The following is a 20,355-nucleotide window of genomic DNA, read 5'->3' on the forward strand; positions in this document are numbered from 1 at the left end:
CATGCAAGGGGTTTCCCTACTGACATTACAGGGGTTGTAGAGTAGGGGACTACATGGGGAACTTAACAACATTTCTCCCATCATGCACTGCTGCACGAGAGGGATACTCCCACTAGAATATCCAGTTAAGTGGATTATCCCTCCGTGCAGCAGAACTGGCATTTCACACAAAAATACACAACTTTCACATTATTCATCCTATATTGCCGAATGACAGTTCGGTAGATAGCTGGGGTCTGAGCACACATTTCGTGAAAGTACCGCTCAGATCCCAGCATAAATAACCAAATGCCGCACGAAACACATGTTATTTTACATTCACCTTAAGTATCGAATGCATATAGGGGAACAAACTACCGAAGGACCGGTACTCCCGAATGGCCTGGAAGTCCAGCGGCATTCGTGCCGTCGAGTAGCCGATTTTAGTTCCAGGCACTCGACGACCAAATACCGCTGGGCTAACAAAGAATCCAAGATGGCCGACCGCCATGTTGTTGGTAGCCGAACGGCGGCCACCCTGAATCTCAATAACTACCGAACGATACATTGTTGCAATACTTAATGGGAGCCACACAACCTCCTGTGTGTGGTCTCCCATTCGGTAGTTTGTTCGTTTCACGAACAGTGTTGAAATTCACTGTTCGTGAAACTACTGTATGAATGCTGGTGTCATACGAATGCTCTCGTTCGCACAATATACAGGTACAGGTATTCACTTGGTTCTAACAGTCTTAAAGGTCTACCCTGTGTCCTAGGTTAAGAACCTCTGCCATCCCTATGTGGCACTTACTGGGTTTGAGGGTCAATCCCGCCTCCCTAATCCGCTCTAGTACGGCTCCTATGTGGGTCAGGTGTTCGGGCCAGGAGCAGCTGAAAATGGCTATATCATCTAGATAGGTGCAAGCATACTCCTGAAACCCATCCAGTAGCCGATCTACCATCCTCTGAAAGGTAGCCGGAGCGTTTTTCATCCCGAAGGGCATGACCTTAAACTGGTACAGGCCAAACAGGGTGACAAACGCTGACTTGGGGATGGCATCCTCGGCTAGCAGAATTTGCCAGTACCCCTTACACAAATCTATTGTGGTGAGGTACTGGCCCCTGGCCATTTTATCTAGGAGCTTGTCTATCCGGGGCATAGGGTAAGCGTCAGAGATCGTTTTGTCGTTGAGCCTCCGGTAGTCTACACAGAAACGGGTCGTCCCGTTTCAAGGGAACTAGAACTACTGGGGAGGCCCAGAGGCTGTCAGAGTGTTCAATCACCCCTAAATGTAACATCTCATCAATCTCCTTATGCATGCTTTCTTTTACGGATTCAGGTAAGGAGAGGTAAAGAGGTTAGGAGGTTGGCGGTAAGGAGGTTGGCGGAGAGGGGTCTGTTCTAGGGTTTCCACTTTGTGAGTGGCCAATGGGGTGTACCCGGGTAGATTGGAAAAGGTGGCCCCTTTTTCCTGATTAATTTTTGGACTTGCGTTCATTCCTGAGAACTTAGCCGCTCCCCTAAATATACTTCTCCCAGGTCTCCGTTCCGGCCCTCTTGGTCTAGGAGGTCTGGGAGAGGTAGATTATCAAAGTCCTCAGTAGCAGGCGCGCAGATCACGGTTACCTCTTCGGTACGCTCATGGTATGGCTTGAGCATATTCACATGGAGCATGCGTTTGCCTCATGCGCCTGTGGCTGGACCGATCACATAGGTGGTATCACATATCTGTTCTACCACCTTGTATGGGCCCTGCAAGGAAGCCTGCAGCTTGTCCTTGTGGACTGGTCGTAAGATTAATAATTTTTGCCCAACTTGAAAGCTGCGGTCCCTGGCTCCCTTATCGTACCATCTGCACTGTCATTGTTGGGCCGCCTGGAGGTTGTCGCGTACGGTCTGGGTCAGAGCCTCCAAGCGTTCCCTAAACTCCAGTACATAGGGTACGATGGGTGTACCATTAATGGTCCTTTCCCCCTCCCAGTGTTCTCGGATTAAATCAAGGGGGCCCCTCACTCTCCTCACGAATAGCAGTTCAAATGGGGAGAACCCGGTGGACTCTTGGAGTAGTTCCCTATATGCAAAAAGTAAGTGGGGTAGGAACCTTTCCCAGTCTTTCTGAGTGGCTATGAACGTACGAATCATCTGTTTGAGTGTTCCGTTAAATCATTCACAGAGCCCATTGGACTGGGGGTGATAGGCGGAGTTCAAGATCTGTTGTACCCCACATATCTTCCAGAGCTGGTGTGTGACTTCGGCGGTGAATTGAGTGCCCCTATCCAAAATAATCTCCCAGGGAAATCCCACGCGGGAGAATATTCGCATCAGGGCATCTGCTACTGTTTCCACGTGCACATTCGCTAAGGCCACTGCCTCTGGGTATCTGATGGCGTAGTCCACCACGGTTAAGACATATTTCTTGCCAGAGGGACTGGGTTTTGCTAGGGGTCCTATTATATCCACTGCCACCCTACTGAAGGGTTCCTCAATTATGGGTAGGGAACGGAGCCGGGCTTTGTATCGGTCTCCCCTGTTCCCTAACCTCTGGCAGGTATCACAGGTCTGACAATATCGTCTCACATCCTGTGAGATACCTGGCCAGAAGAACGGCGGCCACCCTGAATTTCAATAACTACCGAAGGATACATTATTGCAATACTTAATGAGAACCACACAACCTCCTGTGTGTGGTCTACCATTCGGTAGTTTGTTCGTTTCGCGAACAGTGTTGAAATTCACTGTTCGTGAAACTACTGTATGAATGCTGGTGGCTTTCCTGCCACCAGCATACGAATGCTCTCGTTCGCACAATATACAGGTACAGGTATTCACTTGGTTCTAACAGTCTTAAAGGGATAGCATCCCATTAAATAAAAATACATTCTTAAGTGGCTAGTTTTGCCACAAGGCTCCTCGCTTGGGATGCTGCTTGAGGGGGAGACCGACTGTCTCCCCTTTGGACACACAGCCAGGGCCGGCCTTAGCCTTTAGGCGCCCTGTGCGAAAAATCTTCACAGCGCCCCCCCCTTTCCCGTCCCCCCCTCCTTCCCCCTTCCCACACACCCTGCCACCCACACACACACACACACAGGCAGACAGCCACACACACACACACACACACAAACACACACAGGTAGGCAGCCACACACACACACAGGCAGGCAGTCACACACAAACACACAGGCAGACAGACAAACACAGAGGCAGACAGGCACACACACACACAGTGACACACACACTGGCAGACAGCCACGCACACACACACACACACAGGCTGACAGCTACACACAGACAGTCACACACACAGGCAGACAGCCACACACACACAGGCAGACAGTCACACACAAACACACAGACAGTCACACACACAGTCACACACACACAGGCAGACAGTCACACACACATAGACAGTCACACACACACACACACACAGACAGTCGCACACACAGTCACACACACAGGCAGACAGTCACACACACACAGACAGTCACATACACAGGCAGACTGTAAAAACACAGACAGTCACACACACAGGCAGACAGTCACACACACACACACACAGGCAGTCACACACACAGGCAGTCACACACACACACAGACAGTCACACACACACACAGACAGTCACACACAGGCAGACAGTCACACACACACAGTCACACACACACACAGACAGTCACACACACAGGCAGACAGTCACACACACACGCAGACAGTCACACACACAGACAGTTACAAACACAGACAGTCACACACACACATTCACACACAGGCAGACAGTCACACACACACAGTCACACACACAGAGAGTCACAAACACAGGCAGACAGTCACACACACACAGGCAGACAGTCAAACACACAGACACACACAAGCAGACAATCATATAGTTACCTCTGTTCCTTGTGGAGGCAGACAGGCAGTGCAGCTCCTGGATTCTGGTTCTTGGGGGAAGCAGAGACTCCTTCTTGCTTCCCCTGCAGCAATTAGACAGCATTTTAGCTCTGCCCCACCGCACGCTAAGCCCCGCCTCCACCGCACGAAAATCTCACACAGCCCTGTTGCTGGAGGCGAGTCCGACTGTCTCCCCTTTGGCTAAACAGCCTTGCTGCTGGTGGACAGGACCGACTGTCCCTACCCCCGGTTGTGCATGTGTAGAGACCACGGTCCCATCTGCACTGTTGTGGAGCTTACTGTCTCCGCTTGGTGGGCTAAGCTGCCGCTGGGGAGAGGGGATAACAAGCTCCTCTCCCATACATACTTTCAGCCGCTGGGGAGACGGGGTAACAAGCTCCTCTCCCATACATACTTTCAGGCGCTGGGGAGATGCGTAGCAATTCTAATCTAGATTTCCGGGGAACAATTAATTGTTTAAAAGGTATAGGAATAGATCCGGCCACTACCTTCTCTGCATGGCGGTACAGTAGCGCCTTGTCTGGGGAGAAGTAGAACTGTCTAAAACTTTATTTTACTTGGGACTAGCCCATATGGTCATTACATTAACATTGCTGTGAAAACTCAATAAAGTTACAAACAGTCAAATCATAGCAGGCAACATACAGTGACTTATAACATAATTACATATTTATAAATGAGTGGGGAAGACCATAATTAACACAAAATGTCTCTCCTGCATGCATAATTAGCGATATGAAAATCTACCCGAATATGCAAATGACCAGTCTTGCTATTCAGGTAGTGCATATTACTGTTGCTACCAACAGAGGGCAGTACACAAGCTCCATAGCCAAATCCACCTAGTTGGTAGCAATCCTCAGCAGTACAGGAGAGCAGGCAATACATCCCAGGGGTCATAGTCACCTGGCAGGAGGCTGGCAATCAGTCTTCTCCAATGCCCAGTGGCAAGGCTGGTTCCGCCACACTGTACATATGCATTATGACGTATAACAAAGCAGTATGAGTGTGCGGCATGTATAGAGGACTGGCTACATACTAAAGGGACACTCAAGCAGAACCCCCTAATGCTGTTTCAAACGGAATACCATTTACTCTCTTAGTCAGACTCCTTTACACAGATATTGCTAGTGAAAATTCCTACTTCAACATCTGTGTGTTTGGATGGTATTTATTGGTTGAGGAGTGCCAGCTCACAGTGTGAGCCAAATGCCAATGAATTCTGTCTAAATATGGGCAAATTTACATATATAATAGAGAAGGAAAACTTCCCTAGACGATTATCTGCAAAGAGGGGCTGGACTGCAGTTACCCAGAGGACCCATGGAAACAATTTGACTCAAACACCAGAAGACTCTCAGTGTTCCTAAAAAAAATGACAGTACTCTGTTAAAACTGGTGTGGTGGAATCTCAGTAAAAATAAATTTACTAGGACAAGATTGCCATGTGGCATATGTGTAAATGTTGTATCAGTTAGTTAGTTACACGTAGCTAAGATACAATCAACACTGTATTGAGCAAATGCAGAAATGCAGAAACTGAAAACACTTCCCCTCCTCCATTGTTCTGGGTGAGCCATGTGGTCTAACAGGTAAGGGAAGTTAGGCTTTGTTCAGCTGATTGTGTAAAGAGTATATGTGGGTAGAGTTAACTATAGGAGGAGCTATATGTCTATATCATGCATTTACACAGTCAGTTCTGGGCTCAGATCTTGCTGTATTTTGGTGACATTAGTCCCTCTGAGCCCCGGTCGGTGAATCGAATAAAGAATCTCTTCCTTCCTGAAGAAACCTGTGTCCACTTCTCTGTGCTTGGCTTCCGTCAGTTTCTCCGGTATCATTTGGTGCATTGGGCCGGGAAGCTCATCGTTCAACGGTAGCTGAGAAGCAGAGGCGTGAGACGGTCTATCTTTGCCCACGTTCTCTACGGCTGCACCCCTGAACTTCTGCGTGGACCTCCCTTCGTCTCGGCGCCACTGGTCTGTTGTCCAGGAGATCATCGGCCTCTACGTAGTAAGTGCTGGGGTGTCCCCGTCGATGAGTGTGAACCCAGGTTCAGGAACGAGGAGGTAAGACGACTGCTGTTTTAGACGGCGGACCCACTAGGGGTATACCGATTGTGCGGTAGGCCCATAAGGGGTTTGAATTGTGTATGGAATCTGCCCCCTCTGTCGGAGGGAAGGAGCGAAGGCGCACCGCTCAATCGAATGCTCTTTAGTAAGACCGTTTGATTTGGTTAGTCAGGCGGGGTTCTGGTGTAAATAGCCCTAGCCGGACACCGGTGTCTTGTCTAGACTAGCGTTCTAGGGTGTATATTTTGTTCGCTAGGTCGGAGGGACCGGGAGACTAAGCGGCGTCTGTGTAAATTCGGTTTGCTAGCTCTCAACCTATCTTGGCTAAGTGGGAAGGCGTGTAAATTTGGAACCCACTAATTTTTGATAGAGTAATCGACTAAGAGGCGTCTGTGTAAATTCGGTCCTCTAGCTCGCTATATGTGGTGCTTGGGCAGTGTGGCTAACCAAAACGGATGTAGATAGTTTTAGGTAGTCCATCAAGGTACTGGCCAATAGATTAGTTGGGAATTGTATATGTGATAAAGATTGTTTAGTAACGTGTATATCTTGCTAGATAGCGTGAGCTCTGCCGTCTAGCGAGAGTGTTAATAGTGTGTTGCTGTATTATAGTGCACGGTACCATAACCCTGTATATTTACTGACACTGTATATAAGTACTAATAATTGTCGTCTATTGCATGTCTAACACCATAACCACTAATAATTGTATTGTGACCTTAAATTGTACTCTACTGTTTGTAAAGACGATGTTACTGGGGTATGTTATAGACGGGTAATTCAGATATAGGGAATAATAGCGTCGGTGACTGTATAGTTTCGCCAAAGGGCACAGTATTAGTTACTTAGTGACTGGTGTAACAGCTGTGTGTGTACGGGAATTCCCTGTATGTTTTGTTGTATGAGTTTGACCTAGTAACTGTGCCACATGGTGCTGTTGCCAGGGAAACGAGTGTGACTGTTAGAGGTGTGTTTGTTGTGTTTCTTTGAATTAGACGCTCCGTTGCTAAGTATGGCAGCGCCGGAATTTAAAGATTGTTGATCCCTTAGAATGTATGCTAAATAACTTTAAAAAGGGATATAATGTGTGTGAGTTTGGGGACTACCTTATGTAGTAGAGAATGACCAGTTTTTGACTGTTAACACAGTTTGTGTTACTAGATGGTTATCAAAACTAGTCTATCCATCCCCAATGGAATCTGACCCATCTGACCATCCCTCAACTAAATTCTTTAGCAAAAACTGGTGCAGCTGGTATGTCCCCCTGTGCTCTAATTGTCTCTGGCTCTCAGATGCCTGTCCCCTCCTATTTCTGTGCCTACCTACCCCCCCAACTGGTTCTTTGTATTCAGTTTTATTATTAGCAGTCAAAATTGTGAGGAGAATTCTTAATAACAGTAACTGAATCCACTGAAATCAGATAATTCTCAGCAATTACAAAACACCATAACCACTGATAATACCATAACCACTGAAAACACCATAACCACTGATAATACCATAACCACTGAAAACACCATAACCACTGAAAACACCATAACCACTGAAAACACCATAACCACTGATAATACCATAACCACTGAAAACACCATAACCGCTGAAAACACCATAACTACTGAAAACACCATAACCACTGATAATACCATAATCACTGAAAACACCATAACCACTGACATAACACTATAATTACTGAGCCTTGTGTGCCTTTAGTAACAGTAAATTAGTTTTGAAATACAACTGGATGAAATGGTCAATGGTATAGGATGCTGGAATACACTTTTACCATTTTTTGTTACTGGTCAGGCTCCTCCTAGCCCTGTCCGAAACATTTTGTTAACCGAGTTACTGACCAGTAAAATTAATTTATCCATTTCCACCTACCTCACCACTCCCCGACTGGAACCTATGACTAAACAACCCTATCTAAGTCCCACCCTAACCTGACAAATGACCGGTGCCCTCCAACTTTGACATTTACAAATGCCACTGCATCTTACCCCTGGTCCCCCACACATTGATATTAATGGTCAATTACAGTTGGCAGACCCTGTATTTGTTTATGTCCTGTTCACCATGACTGATCTGTTTAATTGGAAGACCCATAATTCCTTTACGAAAGCAGACGAGTCACCTAATGCTTTCTATGAGAGATTGCTGGAGTCATATAGATTATATACTCCTTTTAATCCAGAGGCCCCTGAAAACTCTCGAATGAACAACTCAGCATTTGTCAGCCAGACCCAAGGTGATATCAAAAGAAAATTGCTAAAGTTAAAGGGATTTGTAGGAATGTCCATATCACAGTTAATGGAAATTGCAAGTCAGGTGTATATGAACAGGGAGGTGAATAGAGGAGTTGAGAATAGCCTGAGTAAGGGAGGAAGTAGGAATCACTGTGCGTATTGTAGAGAGGAAGGATATTGGAAAAGTGACTGCCCACAGAGGGAATATAAAGCAAGTTATAGATAAGACAAGAGAGAAGGTTACGAGATGGTTACAGAGGTGGCTATAGAGAAAGTCTTGGAGGAAATGACAGTAGTAACAGAGGATGTGTTCAGGGAAGTAGATACTATTCCCCTACCTAGAGATTAAGGGATAGAGAAGAAAGAGATTTTGTCGGTCTGGCTGACACTGTCATGGAAGACTATTGATACCGACTGGGCTCCATCCCCCTTTAGCCGAGTGCAGCCTATGGTCGATGTATCAATAGAGGGAAAGAGGAGATCTTTCATGATTGACACTGGTGCTGAGTACTCTGTGGTAACTAACCTAGTTGCTCCTCCTTCAGGAAGACTATAATTATGATAGGAGCTACTGGGAAAAGCGCTGCTAGACCAATTCTCAGGAGTCATACTTGTATTCTAGGAGGCCATTTGGTTAAGCACCAGTTCCTGTATATGCTGGAGTGTCCAGTTCAGCTTCTAGGACGAGATCTATTATTAAAGCTTCAAGCCCAGATAACTTTTAAACCCAACGGATCAACGTCTCTGAAGTTTAATAGATCACCAGGCATAATATCAGTATCGGTGCAAAGGGAAGAAGAAAGGCACTTCTACTCTATAATAAAAAATACAGACCCTAAGAGTGATGAATCCTTATTTGACATTTCAAGAATATGAACAGAGAATAATCCTCCAGGACTTGCTCGCAATATTCCACCAATACACATTGAATTAAAGCTTGGAGCGTATCCTGTTAGCCTTAGTTAGTACCATATATTATAGAGGGCTAAGGAAAATATACAAAACTATGTGGATAAGTGTGTAAAGTACCTGTGAATATTTATCCACCTGTTCATTCTTACCATCCAGTGGATCAAGTGTGGATAAAAGAATGGAACACTGTTCCATTAGGTTCCAAGTGGAGAGGTCCCTATGTTGTTCTTTTATCTACCCCAACAGTTGTAAAGGTTGTAGAAGTGACTCCGTGGATTCATCACTCTAGGGTAAAAAAAAAAAACAGCGGCAGATTCCTGACAAGCTACCATAGATCCAGAGAATCCTTGCAAGATCCAGTTGAAGCGTGTGACCGAGTTGGATTAAAAGTGTTTTTTGCGAAGATAATATTGTTAAAAGGGAACATCAACAAAGATCTACAAGTGAGTGTTTTTTACGGCCATAATAACGCCTGTCCGCTCACCAAAGTGTTATTAAAAGCCAGGAAAGTCTCGAATGGACCCCTGTGAAGACGAGCAGAACTCCATTCCCTGCAGCCCTTACAACCTGGAAGCTGAGGTGCCATCGCACGGACGAAGACTGAGGATGAAGACGTCGAAAGAAGTGCTTTTGATAATGTATATTTTTGTGTCTTTTTATATTCAGGAAGGTAGAGGTACCGACACTCCTAGCTGTGAGGTTTGCATTAAGACTACTAAGACAGGTAATCATATTTCCCAGACCCTAATTTGGCATTCACAATATGAGTGTAAAGGTGATGTGTCTAGGTGTATATATCTAGGTATAGAATATAGTGTATGCCATTTAGGAGTAGGAGAACCTAAGTGCTTCAATCCGGAGTATCAACCCCGTACAATTTGGTTGACCCTCAGGAATGGAGATCCACAGGGGACCTTAATAAATAAAACTGTATTAGAAACCATACATTCTTCGGGTGTTCTGCTATTTGATGCATGTAAGGCGATATCAAGTGGTAGAAAACCGTGGAATGTATGCGGGGATCTTAAGTGGGAGAGAACATATGGGTCTAACGATAAGTATATTTGTCCCAGTAGTAAAAATAAGTACGTAAGCTCAAAATGCCCAGATAGGGATTATAATTATTGTCCATATTGGTCTTGTGTTGGGTGGGCAACTTGGGGACAGACAGCAAATAAGGATATGATTGTTACTAAGTTGCCTACAAAGCCATATTGTAAGTCTAGGGAATGCAACCCAATCCATATACTCATAAATAATCCTGAACAATTTTTAGATTTGGTTCGGTAACTTATTTGGGTTCCAAATATATGGGACGGGTTTAGATCCTGGGACAATATTATTTATAGGGATAGAGACCGATACCGTAGCATCCCAAACTCATCAGGTTTTCCATTCTTTTTATGAAGAGATGAGTGTAGAAAATAAGATCCCCCATAACGCTAAAAACGTATTTATAGATCTAGCCGAAAACATTGATGGTAGTCTTAATGTAACCAACTGCTATGTGTGTGGAGGTACTAACATGGGAGACCAATGGCCATGGGAAGCAAAGGAGGTAATGTATTCCGGTTCTGAGACAGTTGAACAGTTAATATCTTCTCAAGCCGATTATCAAATGAGTGTTAGAGGTAAATTTGAGTGGCGATTAAAGACCTCCATTATAGGTTATGTTTGCATAGCAAGAAAAGGAATAATGTTTAACACATCTGTAGGAGAACTAACTTGTCTAGGGCAAAAAGCTTATAATGATAGTACAAAAGATACAACTTGGTGGTCAGCTTCAAATGTCTCAGAACCACCTAATCCGTTTGCAATTTATACCAATTTAAAGGATGTGTGGTTTGACCTATCTGCTACATCTAGTTGGAAAGCCCCAGCAAATTTGTACTGGATCTGTGGTAAGAAAGCCTATTCGGAGTTACCACAGGACTGGGAAGGGGCATGTGTATTAGGTATGCTCAAACCATCCTTCTTCTTGTTGCCAATTGAAACAGGAGAGACCTTGAGAGTTAAAGTTTATGATGTGAATCATAAAAAGAAGCTAGCATCCTTGAATGTAGGTAGCTGGGAAGATAATGAGTGGCACTGGCTACCTTAGCGCGCTTCATTGCCAATAGGAGGGATGTAATATGTGAGGGAACTGGTTAACAGCAAAACTGTATGCCCATGAAGTGTTATTGTATTCTAATACAGGGATTCAAGCCTCATTCTACCATTAGGCAATTATGGATTCCTCTGTAAAGCACATAGCCTTCTTACCAGGTAAACCAGTTGGGCTGTTGATAAAGTCCTCCATTCACTTCCAGTGCAAATAGAAGGAGGTGTATGTGGAAAGTTCAATCTCAGCAACTGTTGTCTGCACATAGATGATGAAGGGCAGGCAGTGGCTGATCTCACAAGCCACATGGCTAAACTGACGCATGTACCGACTTAAGCCTGGAACGGGTACAATTCTAGTAGTTGGTTTGGAAGTAGGTACGAGCAGCTTGGAGGGATCAAGACATTGGTAGGAGGAGTCATGTTGATTATAGTGTGTCTCTTTCTACCATGTTTGGTTCCATTGGTAATTAGGTCCATACAGAGTGTCATAGAGAGCACGACAGAAAGGAAACCAGCTGCGCATGTAATGGCTGTTTGCAAGTATGAACCCTTAGCCCAGAGAGAATCAGAATGAGGAGTGCTAAAGGAATTTGTAAGGATGCTAAGATGCTTACGAGGTCTGTTCTGATTCATGGCAACCTGAGGTGTAAGCAAACTATGGTTAAGTGATGCATCTGAAATTGTGAAATATCAGAAGCATCAAAGGGGGGAATGTGGTGGAATCTCAGTAAAAATAAATTTACTAGGACAAGATTGCCATGTGGCATATGTGTAAATGTTGTATCAGTTAGTTAGTTACACGTAGCTAAGATACAATCAACACTGTATTGAGCAAATGCAGGAATGCAGAAACTGAAAACACTTCCCCTCCTCCATTGTTCTGGGTGAGCCATGTGGTCTAACAGGTAAGGGAAGTTAGGCTTTGTTCAGCTGATTGTGTAAAGAGTATATGTGGGTAGAGTTAACTATAGGAGGAGCTATATGTCTATATCATGCATTTACACAGTCAGTTCTGGGCTCAGATCTTGCTGTATTTTGGTGACATTAGTCCCTCTGAGCCCCGGTCGGTGAATCGAATAAAGAATCTCTTCCTTCCTGAAGAAACCTGTGTCCACTTCTCTGTGCTTGGCTTCCGTCAGTTTCTCCGGTATCACTGGCACAATGTATACATTTTTAACAAAAAAAAAAAATAGATTTTTATTATATGATATGGCCAAAGCGTAAACAACCATGTAGTTTGTCATGACAATGTGAATGTAAAATTCTTTTTTTTTTCCATATATAAATCTTTACTTTCAATCCTTTCCTCTTCCAAAACAAATTCATTCAAGTGACGACACAGCCCACAACTGTACAGCCCTCAAACACGGCACAAGAAACCATTTTCCAATGGCAAACAAACAACAATCACAAGTACCAGTCAAACCTTGCATTAGTAAGCATCTTCATTGAACAGTATTCTGCTGTATCTTGCAACTTACATCCTTACATTCATACAGACATACATATCTCCATAACCTTAACCATACCTCCTACCCATTCTCTCATCTACGGATAGCTATCTCTGTGGGGGGGGGGGGGGGGGGGGGTTATATTGCGGTTGATAAATCTAACCCAAGGGGCCCAGACTTCATTATATTTTTCTCTAGATATCTTGGCTATCCCAGCTTCCATGTTGCGTTGGTATTCCATTTGTATACATATCTCCTGCCATTTTAACCCGCCCATTTGTCTCCAGTTCCTGGCCATAACTATTTTTATTGCCATACAAATGTGAATCCAAAGGATTTTTACTTTTGTATTGCTTTTTGGAAGGTCTAAGTGGAACAGGAACATTTGAGGGGTAATCTCAGTCCGAACGTCAAACATAGAGTCTGCCAGTTCCACTACAATTGATTTCACTGGTTTCAGCTCCTCACAGTCCCACCAGATGTGGGAGAATGAACCCAGCTCCCTACCGCATCTCCAGCAATCTGGTAGGAGTGTGGGTTGAAATCTGTGAAGACGAGTAGGGACCAGGTACCAACGGTATACTAATTTAAAGTACACTTCCTGTATATTCACCCCGTGTATGTATCTTTTTACTGCTTGTAGGCCCAACAGCCAATCCTCCACTGAGGATGAAAAATCAAGTTCTTGCTCCCATTTATGCATTGCTGGCGCTTTGTCTATTTGCCTTTGGCTTCTTGCAAATTGATTGTATCTGGAAGCGATTTTTTTTTTATAGTGAGATGCTATAAATTGGTCCATTGGGGAGCTTTCCGAGAAATCCTTCCCCATAGTGAAGGATTTTATTCTTAAATAGTTAAAAATTTCCTTCGCTGGGAGATTGTGTTTGGCTTGTAGTGTTGGGAATGGCAGCATTTTATTATTATTTAAAAGTTCCGCTATTCTTTCTACGCCACCATTTTCCCATTCTTGTATATTTATGTCCTTTATATAGAATTTTAAGATTGTTAGTGGGGCGTTTAATGATATATGTTTTGTTCCATATTTCTTTTTCAAGTGCTTTACGATATAAATCATTGTATTATTCATTGGGTTGCTAGAACTTATATTTTTTAAAAATTCACTGTCGCACCACCAGAGTGATAGAGGTTCCAAACCGCCAAGATCAAATTTTTCAATGTCTAACCAATTTGGTCTAGCCGTTGTGTAGTTGTCACACTTAATTAGGTGTGCCACCATATTGTTCATATATAATTTCTGTATATCTGGGAAACGGATCCCCCCTTCTTTCCAGTCCCTCTGTAGTATTTCCAGTGAGACTCTAGGTCTCCTATCTTGCCAGATATAATTTGATAGTTGCCTTTGGAGACCGCGTATCGTCTGGTATGTCACCCTCAGCGGGAGATTACTAAATAGGTATGTCAACTTAGGAAGGAGATAAAAGTTTACTGCTTCGATCCTACCCAACCAAGAGAGTTCCAATCCCTGCCAATTTTTTAAGGTGTTCCTGAAATAGGTGGAAATATCAGTGTAGTTAAGTTCTCCAGTTTCTCTATAATCTAGAGAAAATTTTACCCCTAAGTATTTTATGTTATTTGTTTCCCAGTCGCATTTAAAATCTTTTTTAAGTTTATCTAGACCTGGTCCACTCAGGCCTTTTAACAGAATCTGTGTTTTCTTTATATTTATTTTATAACCCGAATGTGTACCAAATTCGTTGATAAGCCGAAATACGGCTGGGATAGATCTGGTAGGATCTGCCAGGGTCAGTAGGACATCATCTGCATATAATGCAATTTTATTCTCGATCTTATTCACCTTTAACCCGCTGATGTCTACGTTCTGTCTGATCGCGGCTGCCAGCGGTTCTATGGACAGGATATATAGCAGGGGTGCCAAAGGGCATCCCTGTCGCGTCCCATTTCTAATAGGGAACCAATTTGATTGAAACATATGTCCTGATACTTTTGCCTGCGGATCCTTATATAGCGCCAGTGTGCTCTCCTTGAAGAAACCCTCGATGCCGAAGGCCCCCAGTACTTCTTCCATGTACTTCCAGTTGACCCGATCGAAGGCCTTCTCGGCATCGAGGGTAACCACCGCAAAGGGAGACAAGCTTTGATCTGCATGGTATAGGACATTCAGTAGTTTCCTAATATTATCAGATGTGCCCCTGCCCTCTACAAATCCACTCTGATCTCTATGTACAATATTGGGTATAATTTGTTTTAATCTGTCAGCCAGAATTCTTGAATATATCTTGATATCTAGATTTATGAGAGAAATTGGTCTGTAGTTTGAGGTATACGTAGGGTCCTTATCTGACTTAGGGATTGGTATTATGGTGGCCTGGAATAGTTCCGTTGGAATGGCTTTATGGTTAGCGAGATCTTCAAATGTTCTTAATAAATATGGAGAGATTATGCCACTTAGTTTTTTATAGAAAATTAAAGAAAAGCCGTCTGGGCCTGGTGCTTTGCCTGCTGTTAGAACTTTAATGGTATTGCTAATCTCCTGAATGGAAAAAGGAGCATTTAGTTGGCTTAATTTCTCCCTTGATATGGTTGGCAAACTTAATTTCTCCAAAAACTGTTTTGTTTCACCCTCGGATGGCTCATCAAATTTTATATTATATAAGTTTTTATAATAGTCTTCGAATGCTTTAGCAATTTGAGTTGGAGAGATAATTTTTTTGCTTCCGACGGTTATATAATTTATAGATTGAAGTTTATTTTTGTTTTTTAATTTATTTGAAAGACTTTTCCCTATTTTATTATTTCCGTAGTACCAGCTCTGTTTTAGAGTTAACATGGCTTTGTCAATCCTTTCTTGAGTTCTAATTAATATTTTTTCCCTAATCTCTTTAATGCCCTCCAAGATATTATGGTCTATGGTAGATTTGTGTAGCCGTTCTTGTTTTGCCAGCTCGATGTAAAGCTCATTAAGCTCTTTTCCTTTCTGTTTTTTTATAGTAGCACCCATTTTTATGAGGCATCCTCTAATATATGATTTAAAGGTGCACCATAGCATGGCATTGGAGACGTCCCCTGAGTCGTTACTTTCAAAAAATTCTTTAGATTGAGTACGTAATGCGTCTACACTGATTTCTGATTTTAATAGATTTTCATTAAGTCTCCATTTATCTCTAGATTTATATTCAGGGTTGTTTTTTATGACTAAACTTACAGGGGCATGGTCGGACCATGTTATTGGTCCAATTGACACTTTCTTAACTCGCTCCAGAACTTCAGGTTTTACCAAATAATAATCAATTCTAGTATATGTCTGGTGAACGTGTGAGAAAAACGTATAATCTCTTGCGTCTGGATTAGACGTTCTCCAAGCATCATATAAACAGTTTTTTGCCATAATAGTCTGCATCTTTGATAAGCCTGTTCTTTGCTTACCTTCTATGTAAGCGGACTTGCTTCTATTCCTATCTGTTTTATCATCTAAAATGCAGTTAAAATCCCCACCTATAATTAAGCTACCAGACGACACGCGGTCTATCTTTTGCATCAAATTTCCCAAAAACCTATATGGGGATTGGTTTGGAGCATAGACGTTTACCAGGGTATACAAAATATCATTAATGCGAACAATCACTATAAGGAACCTACCACCCGGGTCGGTCTCCTCGTGTATCAGCTCGTATTTTAATCTACCTGAAAAAAAGATTGCCACCCCTCTTTTCTTGCCCTTACCCACCAGGTTGGATCTATGAACCACTGGGAATTTTTTATAATTCCATAGTTTGGGCTTTAGGTTAGACCAGTGAGTTTCTTGGACGAAACCAATATCTGTTTTGTTGTCAGACAGTAATTTATACAGGTATCCTCTTTTCTGACCTGAATTTAAGCCCCTTGCGTTAATAGTTAGTATATTTAATGACATATTACCGCAGCTCACCCCACACCCTCGACCCCTCTATCCTCCCCTCACGTAGTATCCGACACACAACCTCATTCATACTCCCACCGGTCGGTCCTATAAATTTGGACCCCATAGTGGAACTCCAACTTACTAATGCCTCATTAAAACCATAATATGAAGTACTCTGGATAGTCTTCATATTTAACCCTGCTGCCGTCGCAGGACCCTGGACCAGGAAAGTGGGCCTTTTGTTCTTTGTTATGGTCCCTCTAACTTTCGTATTGTTCTGCCCTTCTTTTCCCTCTCTCTCTTCTCTTTTATCTGCTTCCTTCCATCCCCTTCCCTTCTCCTTCCCTTTTCTGCCTTCTCCTTTTCATTTCCCTTTCCCTTTCTTTTTTGTCAAGTCTGTCTCTGAAGGCTTAGTTGTATTCTTTCGTTATCCTGCACAAAATCTATCCCCCCTCTATTATATATCTTCCCCTTTTTCCCTTTCTTTCCCCTTTTCTTTTTCCCCTTTTTCCTCTTTTGTATTTCCTCGAGCAGTTCTATCCTCCTGTTTTGTCCTCTAATACTCCTTTCCCTGGCTCTTGTCTTGCTCTATAGTCTCCCTTCTCCTCCTTTTATATAATTGTGAGCTTTTATCCGTTGTGTAACTCACTCGTTCGTTCCTTTCTATGCATGTACACTTCGCTCGTTCCATTCTATACATATTCATTTTAAAATGTGTCCATTAGTGTAGCTTATGCTATATACACTCTATATACAAATCATCATACTTGTGTCAATTGTGAAACACGTTTCATTCGTTCCTTACTATTCATATGCGTTTTTTAGTGTATTTATAGAGTGTAGCTTATACTTTATGTTCATATCACTTATGTTGCTATATATACAAATCATCATTAGGTTGTGTCAATTGTGAGACTAACTTAATTCATTCCTTGCTACACATATACATTTTATAGTGTAGCAATAAGTGTAACTTATACTTTATGCTATAGATTAAATGCGACTTATACTTTGTGCTCATATTCCCATACGTGAATATATATGCAAATCCACCATTGTTACTCTATATGTGCTGTATGGCAGTCTGTAATTATATAGACTTCTATTTTTATAGACATTGTATGCCTGAGTGAGTGACTCATACGCCGTGCCAAAACCTTTTAACACCTTTTCCAGTGAAAAAAAAAAAAAAAAAAAAAAAAGGAGAAGGGAGAATTTGATTTGACTAAGGGATGAGTTCCAAACTTATCATCTTCTGTTTTAGTGCCAGATTGTCTCTGAAAGTATGTGGTTTATCCTTAAAGAAGACCATAATTGCCGTCGGAAACAGCCATTTATATCTTATATCCTTATTCCTGAGGAATGTAAAATTCTTTGATCATACTGCATGTCAAAATAAGCTAAAAATATTTTTATTACATACAAGTATTTGCTATAGTTTAGGCATGACCAACCTGTGTGAGGTAAATATGGATGCAACATAATCTTTCAGCCCAGTCCAGAAAATACCGGTCACCAGATAAAACAACACTGAGAATCAAGATGATACAACATTAAATACATTAATAAAACTGTGATTGTTAATATTTTAACCAAACATTACATGCACCAACTTAGCAGGAAAAACATATCAAAATTAAACATAATAACCTACATAGAGGTAAATTTTACCAGTATAGAAATCTGACCAGTAGGCCTTTGGCAAAAAAAAATAACAATTCATATGCTCTAACTTGAATGTGATAAAAAGACCAAGTCAGTTTGTGAAAAGTATTTTTGGCATCAAGAGAAAGAGATGGGAGATAAACAGACCACATGTTAAGACTGCATCTAGTGATAATCTTGAGCAATTAAAACTCAAGAGTACAAAAAGATCATAATGAGTTCAATTAATTTATTGTAGACAGGATCTTCGTTTGAGTTATGATTTGGAAGAATAAAAAAAGATACTCGATGGCTAGGGGACAGCCACTAAATGTTGATTTTATTTATAAATCAAGTGAAAAGTGACCAGTAGAGAGAAAAAAAGGAAGAACAGTTAAAAAAAAAACAAATCTTAATTTATATATTTTATATTTAATAAATATAGATGACTTTTACAGACCCCCTTTTATCCCCTCCTTTTGTCACTTGATCTTTGAACCAAATGACTGAAAGAGATAAGTGCAGTGTAAAACATTGATATAATATTTATATTCTGTATATAACTTGCAGTACACTAATTGTCCCATTTTTGCTCACATTTTTTGTTTGTTTGGATTTGAATGAATGATATTTGGCCGAAAATGGTTATTTTCAAACAAAATGACTCGGGAAAACAACATTTTCCTATTAAAAAATGAGAATCAATTAAAATAATTCACACCCACTTAGAAAAATATACAGAGTAAAAAGGATATACCACCTATTGCAGATATAGATATGGTGGTTACATCTGTAAAACAAATGAGACATACATAGTGTTTTCCATATAGGTAAAAACAAACAATTGTATCATATGAGGATTGAACTCACAAGGATGGAGCCTCTTAGGCTCTATGTACTTCGCTCTCGGGTGCCTATTCAGGCTTTCGATAATTTTCAGTTGAAGACCCAGACTCCACGAATTCAAGAGTAAATAAGGGTTTATTAATTGATAAAATATTATATTAAAATATTAATAATATAGGACAAAAATAGGCAGATATATGTATAAAATACAGCGTGGTATGGTACTGCAATAATGGCCAAAATTAAAAGCAGCAAAGCACCACAGCATATACACAAAATAACAATACCGCCAAATGAAAGTCCCAGTAAAAAGTCCAGTAAAGTGCAAACGCGTTTCAGCCCTAGATAGGGCCTTCCTCAGTGCTAAATTCCTGGAGAACCTTCAGGGCTTAAGTAGCCCCCTTGATAAGTCCAACTGCATCCAGCTGTGCTTCAGAAATCCCACCAGCCATATCACTTCCGGTTTTGGAAAAAAAAAACATTTTTTTTTTTTATTATTTTTTTTATTTAAAAAACATGTGACTTCCGGTTGGATGCGGTCATGTGATGTATTTGTGTTCCACCATGCGTTCCACACTCGGGCATGGTGGAATTGACTACAGAAAGTGTTCATATTGAAAGAGAGCATTTGCCCAAACAAATAATACAATAATATAGTAGAATAAATAAACAAATTGAGTAAGCTGTGAATAAATAAATCGGAATAGAAATATAAAATACAAAATATTTGTTAATATAGGTACATATAAAACATCATATATAAAATAGAAGAAATGTAACTCAGGGGGATGTGGAAGGGAGAGGAAACGTCCTAGAAGAAAAGATATTAATATAAAAATGTAAATATAATATTTAAAAAATATATAAAATCTATGTTGAGACCTTTAGGGCACATAGTGTCCAAAGTGAAAATCCATTTACCCTCTAACTTACTAAGTTCTCGGACATTATCCTCTCCTCTACAATTCATCCGCTTCTTCCCAATAACCATAAAACTTAAGAGAGAAGTGTCACCATTATGAAATTCAATAAAATGTGCTGACACACTATGTTTAGTGTATCCCCTCCGTATGTTCCCCATGTGCTCCATAATGCGAGTTTTTAGGCTTCTAGTGGTCATGCCGACATACTGGAGCCCACAGGGACACCAGAGGAGATACACCACATTAGTGGAGTGGCATGTGACAACATCACGTATTTTAAAACTAGTTCCTGTAACATTGGATTTAAACGTGCTCTGTGTATCTTTCTTAAAAGTAGTATTCTTGCACGGTAAGCACATTTTACATGGATAAAAACCTGGTCTTTGGTTAA

The 20,355-nt window shown here is 41.7% G+C and overlaps 1 pseudogene; it reads right to left on the bottom strand.

Annotated features, from left to right (window-relative positions):
* Positions 1-20,355, bottom strand: part of LOC134612709 (multidrug and toxin extrusion protein 2-like) — a 133,572-nt pseudogene that overhangs the window by 25,192 nt on the left and 88,025 nt on the right.

This window comes from Pelobates fuscus, chromosome 1 (assembly GCF_036172605.1).
Source record: "Pelobates fuscus isolate aPelFus1 chromosome 1, aPelFus1.pri, whole genome shotgun sequence".
NCBI lineage: Eukaryota > Metazoa > Chordata > Amphibia > Anura > Pelobatidae > Pelobates > Pelobates fuscus.